Here is an 8095-nt window from a genome sequence, read left to right on the forward strand (position 1 = left end):
TAATTTCCCCCTGCTGTGTCCCCACTAGAGTAGTTACGATAATTATTTGTAATACAGTCTGGTTTCTTTTGCTTTTTTTTTTTAATCTCCATCTCAGTTTAATTTTAAAAATATGTAAAATATTAAAAAGCTTATTGTTGAAATTTTTTCTTCAGATAAATTCCTAGAAATGTGATTGCTGAGTGGAAGGAAAAATGCCTATGTAGTTTTCTTAGGTACGGCCAGATTCCATTCCACACCTTTCTGCATTTCCCCCAGCTGTATGAGACAGTTGTCATCAACAGCACATATTGTTTGTGAATTGATGCCACTCTGATGACTGAGAAAGGGTAGCTCAGGGTACTTTTTTCTTTTTTTTTTTTCTTTGAGATGGAGTCTCACTCTGTTGCCAGGCTGGAGTGCAGTGGCACGATCTTGGCTCACTGCAATCTCTCCCTCCCGGGTTCAAGCCATTTTCCTGCCTCAGCCTACAGGCACGCACCACCATGCTCGCTCAGCTAATTTTTGTATGTTTTAGTAGAGACGGGGTTTCACCATGTTGGCCAGGGTGGTCTCGATCTCCTGACCTTGTGATTTGCCCGCCTCGGCCTCCCAAAGTGCTGAGATTATAGGCGTGAGCCACCGTGCCTGGCCTTTTTTCTTTTTCTTTTCTTTTGTTTTTGTCTTTGTTTTGGTTTGGTTTTTGAGACAGATCTCTCTTTGTTATGCAGGCTAGAGTGCAGTGGGGTGGGGACACAGCTCACTGCAGCCTTAACATTAACATTCTGGGCTCAAGCCATCCTCCCACCTCAGCCTCCCGAGTAGCTGAGACCACAGATGTGGCACTCGTGTGCGCGCGCACACACACACACACACACACACACACACACTGTAGACCATTTTTATATTTTTTTGAATTGTCTGCTCATGCCTTTTGGCCATTTTTCTATTGGGTTTTTGGTCTTTTTGCCCTTCTCAATTTTAAAGACAGTTTTATGTGCTGTATTAGGGATATTAACCATTTGTCTGTGATGTATGTTGGGAATACTTTCTCCCAATTTGTATTTTGTCTTTTAACTTTGTTTACAGTGATTTTTTTTTTGTCACGCAAAAGATTTTTTTTATGTAGTCAAATTTATCAATCTTTTATTTCATTTAGATTTTGATTTATAATGAGAAAGACTTTTCCTACACCCATTTTATGGAGAAATTTGTCACGTTTTCTTCTACTAATTTAGTTTCATTTTTTACATTTAGATCTTTGATCTATTTGGAGTTTATGCTTGTGTGAAAAGACTGTGTGAAGAATGGATCTAATTTTATCTTTTCCCAAATGGCTGTCCAGTTTTTGTGGTTTTTCTTTCTCTTTTTCCCCCAAGCCAGAAAGGTTTGGCGTGTTCAATTGTTTTAGTATCGTTTATTTAAAAACCCACCTTTTCCCTGGTAACTTGTGGTACCACCTTTATCATACACTAAATTTCTATTTGTAGTTACATCTATTTCTGGGCTTTCTATTCTGTTCTATCATGTCTATTCATGCTCCACAACCATACTCTTCATCATACCTGCTTCGTAATGTGGTTTCATATCTTACAGGACTGGTATCTCCTAAGAGCCCTTCCGTCTTAGTTTTCCTAGCTATCCTTGTATATTTATTTTTTTACATGATCATTTAATTTTATCTCCAGAAAAAAAAAAAGCCTTTTTGAGAATTATATTTGGATCACATTAAATTTATATATTGACTTAGAATCGAAATCTTTTTTTTTCTTTTCAAGACAGAGTCTCGCTCTGTCACCCAGGCTGGAGTGCAGTGATGTGATCTCAGCTCACTGCAGCCCTCCGCCTCCCAGGTTCAAGCGATTCTCATGCCTCAGCCTCCCAAGTAGCTGGGACTACAGGCGTGTGGGCCACCATGCCCAACGAATTTTTGTATTTTTCATAGAGACGGAGTTTCACCATGGTGGCCAGGCTGGTCTTGAACTGCTGATCTCAAGTGATCCTCCCACCTCATCCTCCCTCCCAAGGTGCTGGGATTATAGGAGGGAGCCACTGCACCAGGCTTAGAATTGAAATCTTAATGAAGCTGAGCTATCCTAGGCAAGAACAGATGTCTTTCTTTTTGCTCAAGTTTACTTTCAGGTCTTTTAAGAGTGTTTCATAGTTTCATTCATACAGGTTTTGAACATTTCTTGTTAAGTTTTATTCCTAACTATCTTAGCTTTTTGTTGCTCTTGTAAATAGGGTTTCTTCTTCCACCATTATATATCCCAACTGGTTATTACTTGTGTATCTGCAATTGATTTTTGTATGTTAATTTTTATATACTGCTACATCGAGTTTTTAAAAATTGAGTTTATTTTATCATTTTTTCCTAGGGTCTCAGGTATGCTATCATGTCATGTGCAAATAGAGATAATTTCACTTTCTCTTTGCTCCGAATTTTTATGCCTTTGCTTCATCTAATTGTATTGGTCAAATATCTCTTGTATAAATAGTAGTGGGCCAGGTCCGGTGGCTCACACCTGTAAACCCAGTACTCTGAGATTTATTTTGTATGTTTTGTAGAGATGAGGGCTCACTATGTTGTCCAGACTGGTCTTGAACTTTGAGGCTCAAGCGATTCTCCTGCCTCAACCTCCCAAAGTGCCAGGATTATAAGCATGAACTATCGAACCCAGCCCACTTTTTTTTTTTTTTTTTTTCCTGAGATGGAGTCTTGCTCTGTCACCCCAGCTAGAGTGCAGTGGCACAATCTCGGCTCACTGCAACCTCCACCTTGTGGGTTCAAGCAATTCTGCCTAAGCCTCCCAAGTACCAGGGATTGCAGGCACCCACCATCACACCCAGCTAATTTTTACATTTTTAGCAGGGACGGGGTTTCACCTTGTTGGCCAGGCGGGTCTTTAACTCCTGACCTCATGATCTGCCCACCTTGGCCTTCCAAAGTGCTGGGATTATAGGTGTGAGCCACCACGCCCAGCCCTTTTTTTTTTTTTTAACTAAACATTTTATTATCTGATCCGTCAGTTTTTTAATGGTATTAACTAACACTCAATCCAACACTCAGTGATCTTATTCTACTTTCCCTTCTCTTTCCTCTCTCTTCTCCTTTCAATATTTTTGTTGTTTTGCTCTTTTCTCTTTTTATTTTGGAAGCTTGCAAATATGTGTACACAAGTATAGAAAGTAATGTAATAAAGCCAATGTTCCTATCACCTGCTTCCAACAGCTCCCAGCATTTGGTTCATTTTCTTTCATTTACATTCCCCCAATCTACATGTCCCTAGATTATTCTGAAGCACATTTTAAACCTCATAACATTTTATCTGTAACTATTTCAGAGTACGTATAAAAGATAAAGACTCTTTTAAAATTATTGCCACAATACCATCATCCCAGTTAAAATAAATGAATAATAATTCCTTTTTCTCTCGCTCTCTTTTTTTTTTCTTTTTTAAGACAGAGTTGCACTCTGTTGCCCAGGCTGGAGTGCAATGGCACGATCTCAGCTCACTGCAACCTCCATCTCCTAGGTGCAAGTGATTCTCATGCCTCAGCCTTCCAAGTAGCTGGGACTACAGGCCTGTGCTGCCATGACCGGCTAATTTTTGTATTTTTAGTAGAGATGGGGTTTCACCATGTTGGCCAGGAGTCCTGAACTCCTGACCTCATGGGATCTGCCTGCCTTGGCCTCCTTAAGTGCTGGGATTATAGGTGTGAGCCACTGCACCTGGCCAAGAATACCTTAATATAAAATATCCAGTCAGTGTTCATACATCTCCAGCTTTTTTGTAATTTTTTTACATGTTGTTTGTCTGAAATAGGATGTAAGTAAGTTCTACTTATTGGTATTGGTCAACATATCTCTTAAGCCTCTCTTAATTTAAAGGTTCCTGCTACTGATGACTAGGGATTCTGGCACTTTTTTTCTTGCGTATTGGCCATTCATGTCTCTTATGAAGTGCCTGTTCAAGACTTTTGCCCAATTATTTTTAATTGGGTTTTTGTCTCCTTAGTGCTGAGATGTAGAATTTCTTTACATGTTCTGAATACAAGTCCTTTGTCACATACATTTGTCTTGGATAGACTCTCCCATTCTATATGGGTAATAGAAAACTTGACATTCATTCTCTTCATGGCATCTTTTGATGAGCAGAAGGTATTAATTTGTATAAAATCCAATGTATCAGTTTTTATATGGTTCATGCTATGTATGTCTTCCCTTGGTATATTCAGTAATGTAGAGGTATTATGCTTAATTTTTTTTTTTTTTTTTTTTTTTTTTTTTTTTTGAGAAGAAGTCTCACTCTGTTACCCAGGCTGGAGTGCAGTGGCATGACCTTGGCTCACTGCAACCTCCACCTCCTGAGTTCAAGCAATTCTCCTGCTTCAGCCTCCCCGGTAGCTTGGATTACAGACATGGGTCACTGAGCCTAGCTAATTTTTTTATTTTTAGTAGAGACAGGGTTTCACCCTGTTGGCCAGGCTGGTCTCAAACTCCTGGCCTCCAGTGATCCACCTGCCCTGTCCTCCCAGAGTGCTGGGATGACAGGCATGAGCCTCCACCCCCAGTTGTATTATACTTAATATTAATATTTGAAGTATATTTGATTATACTTATACTATATATGTTATACTGTAATTTATTATATTATTAAGTATATTAATGCTTTAAATTCTAACAATTTAAAATAATATTTTTAATTGTTGGTGAGGTATGAACAGCACAACCTTAGAGGCTAACCCAGTTACAGCATATTTTTTAAAGGTGTTTTCATTGTTTTGTCCTTGCTCTTATTTTAAAAATAACCGCTCCTCTTAAAAACTAACTCCGAATTCAGCAGAAAGTAAAAGTCCTTCATCATTGAGATTTGTTGGGGGATAAGATGGGGAGTCAGGTCTGAAGTGAAACTTAAGTCCGCTGCGTCCTAAAGAATGATTTTACATTTTTAAACAAACCAGAACAATCATCCACATCCAAGCCTCCAAATCCCCTACAACAGAGTAGCAGAATGAAAATGCCTCACTTTGGTGCTAAGCTTTTTTTATCAATGGAATTTAATTTTTTAATTTGAAACAATGACAAAAGCTACAGAGAAGGTGGAAACACAGTATAAAAAATTGTTTTCTAAACCGTTTGAGGGTTGCTGATCTGAGGCATCATACCCAAACTCATATTTATTTCCTAGAAGCAAGGCCGTTCTCCATAACCGTGATACTCCCATGCAAACCATCACCACTGTCAAATCCTCACACCTCACTCAAATTCCTTGATCGCTTCAATAAGGTCCTCCATAGCAAAAGGATCCAGTTCAAAATCGGGAGTTACATTTCAGTGCCGGGCCTAAAACGTAAGAATTGCTCATTCAGGTTGGACCAGTTCTTCAGGTCCTTGATTTTCACAAGCTTGACACTTTTGAACATTATAGACCGGTTATTCTATAAAATATCTTTCAATCTGGGTTTGTCTGATACCTCCTTATTATTAGATTGAAATGCTACATTTTTTGGTGGAAATATCACAGAATTGACATTGCATTCTTCTCATTACATTATGTCAGGTGGCCCATGATTCTATTTTATCCCATTGCCAATGGCATTCATTTTGAGCATTTGATTAAGTTGCTGTATTTTTTTTTTTTTTTTTTTTTTTTTTTTGAGACGGAGTTTCGCTCTTGTTACCCAGGCTGGAGTGCAATGTCGCGAGCTCGGCTTACCGCAACCTCCGCCTCCTGGGTTCAGGCAATTCTCCTGCCTCAGCCTCCTGAGTAGCTGGGATTACAGGCATGCGCCACCATGCCCAGCTAATTTTTTGTCTTTTTAGTAGAGATGGGGTTTCACCATGTTGACCAGGATGGTCTTGATCTCTTGACTTCGTGATCTGCCCGCCTCGGCCTCCCAAAATGCTGGGATTACAGGCTTGACCTACCACTCCCGGCCAAGTTGTTATCTTAATCAAAGATATTCTCTTAGCCAGGCACAGCAACGCACGCCTGTAATCCCAGCACTTTGGGAGGCCAAGGCGGGTGGATCATGAGGTCAGGAATTCAAGACCAGCTGGCCAACAAGGTGAAACCTCGTCTCTACTAAAAATGCAAAAAAAAATTAGCTGGGTGTGGTGGCGGGCGCCTGTAATTCCAGCTACTTGGGAGGCTGAGGTAGAGAATTACTTGAACCCAGGAGACAGAGGTTGCAGTGAGATAAGATTGCTCCACTGCACTCTAGCCTGGGCGACAGAGTGAGACTCTATCTCAAAAGAAAAAAAGATATTATAGCAAAAAGTTGCTATTTTTCTCTTTATAACTACTATGTTGTAGGGAGGTATTTTGAAACTATGTAAAAGTCTGATTGCCCGTCAAACATTTCATTTGTTCATTGATTTATTTATGTCTGTATGAGTTCATGGTTTCCTATTTTACTCCATTAGTTATAAATCTGTCACTGTCATTATTTAAATTTTTTTTTCTTTTTTCATTGGCAGGAAACAATGACTGTCATTATTAATTTTAGCTCTCAGATTGTCCCTGATGTGACTAGTGGTAGTGCTTTCAAGTTGGCTTCTGTGACCTTTTGACATGTCCCCATTATTTTTGAGTACTTCCTGGCTTTATGGCACAAGGTGTGCCAGTCTTTTCTTATACTTTCCCTGCTCTGGCTCCATGATTAGCCATTTTTCCAAGAAGCCCTGGTTTCTTTTAGTGCAATATGGCATTTAGAAGCCAAGATCTGGGTGTCAGGTGTGCTCCTATACATTAGGGCGGGCACTGCACCTACGCTCCCTTTATGAACAGAGCTAGGAAATGTAAGAAACATATCCAGCGCCTACTGAATCAGTCTGCAGTGTTAACAAGATCCATAGGGGATTCACAGGCACGTTAAAGCTTTGGAAGCACTGTTCATCTACAGAGTAGACTCTGCTGTCCAAGCTAGCTCTTGAGTGTCAGCCATCAAGTTGCATTTCAGGCATCAGGAAGGAGGAGGAACAAAAGAATTCACCTCCGGTTGAGTCAGGTCCCTTTAATCCCTGAAGTCTCTCCAAACACTTCCGCTAATGTCTCAGTGTTTACAACTTAGTCACATGCCTGCATGTAAGGGAGGCAGGGAAATCTTGTCTTTTAGTTGGGCCCATTGCCCAGCTAAGTAAAATTAATGTTTTGTTTCTTTCTTTCTTTCTTTTCTTTTCTTTTCTTTTTTTTTTTTTTTTTTTTTTTGAGACAGAGTTTTGCTCTTTTTGCCCAGGCTGGAGTGCAGTGGCACGATCTCAGCTCACTGCAACTTCCGCCTCCTGGATTCAAGCGATTCTCCTGCCTCAGCTTCCCAAGTAGCTGGGATTACAAGGTATTTGCCACCACACCCGGCTAATTTTGTATTTTTAGTAGAGATGGGATTTCACCGTGTTGGTCAGGCTGGTCTCGAACTCCTGACCTCAGGTGATCCACCCTCCTTGGCCTCCCAAAGTGCTGGGATTACAGGTGTGAGCCACCGCTTTCTGCCTTAATGTTCCGTTTCTAAGGAAAAAAAGAGATGCTAGCTATTGGGTAAGTAATAAGTTTCTGCCCCTCTGGTCTTACTTGGTAGCAGCCTGTATGTACTCTCAGAGTACTGGGAAATTGTTGGTAGCAGCAGCCAACACTAGGCGCAACAACCAGTCACTCTTATGTGGACATCAGGAAAGTCACTATGGTCCGCCCATAGTTGAAGGACAAATGTAAAACACCCACCTCAACCCCCTCTTTTTCTCTTGCTCTCTTTCTCGTTCGTTCTTTCTTTTTTTTTTTTTTTTTAATATATGGAATGCTTTGAAATTTGTGTTTCATCCTTGCACAGAAGCCATGCTAATTTTTGTAACATTCCAATTACTGTATAATACATATGCTGCCAAAGTGAGCATTCTTTCTCTTTCTCTCTCTCTCTTTCTCTCTCTCTCTCTTTCTTTCTTTCCTTTTCTTGAGACAGAGTCTTGCTGTGTCACCTGGGCTGGAGTGCGGTGGTGTGATCTTGGCTCACTGCAACTTCTACCTTCTGGATTCAAGCAATTCTCGTGCCTCAAGAAGCTGGAACTCATGCATCCCAAGAAGTTGGGACTACAGGCACCCACCACCATGCCCAGCTA

General features: G+C 40.4%; 1 non-coding gene across 1 annotated transcript; it reads right to left on the minus strand.

The window, feature by feature from the left end:
- Nucleotides 1-7765: 7765 nt before the first annotated feature.
- LOC120362416 (U6 spliceosomal RNA) lies at nucleotides 7766-7868 on the minus strand. The gene has a single exon (XR_005578325.1). It is a non-coding gene; the product is annotated as a U6 spliceosomal RNA (small nuclear RNA).
- Nucleotides 7869-8095: the final 227 nt, after the last annotated feature.

This window comes from Saimiri boliviensis, chromosome 15 (assembly GCF_048565385.1).
Source record: "Saimiri boliviensis isolate mSaiBol1 chromosome 15, mSaiBol1.pri, whole genome shotgun sequence".
NCBI classification, from domain to species: domain Eukaryota; kingdom Metazoa; phylum Chordata; class Mammalia; order Primates; family Cebidae; genus Saimiri; species Saimiri boliviensis.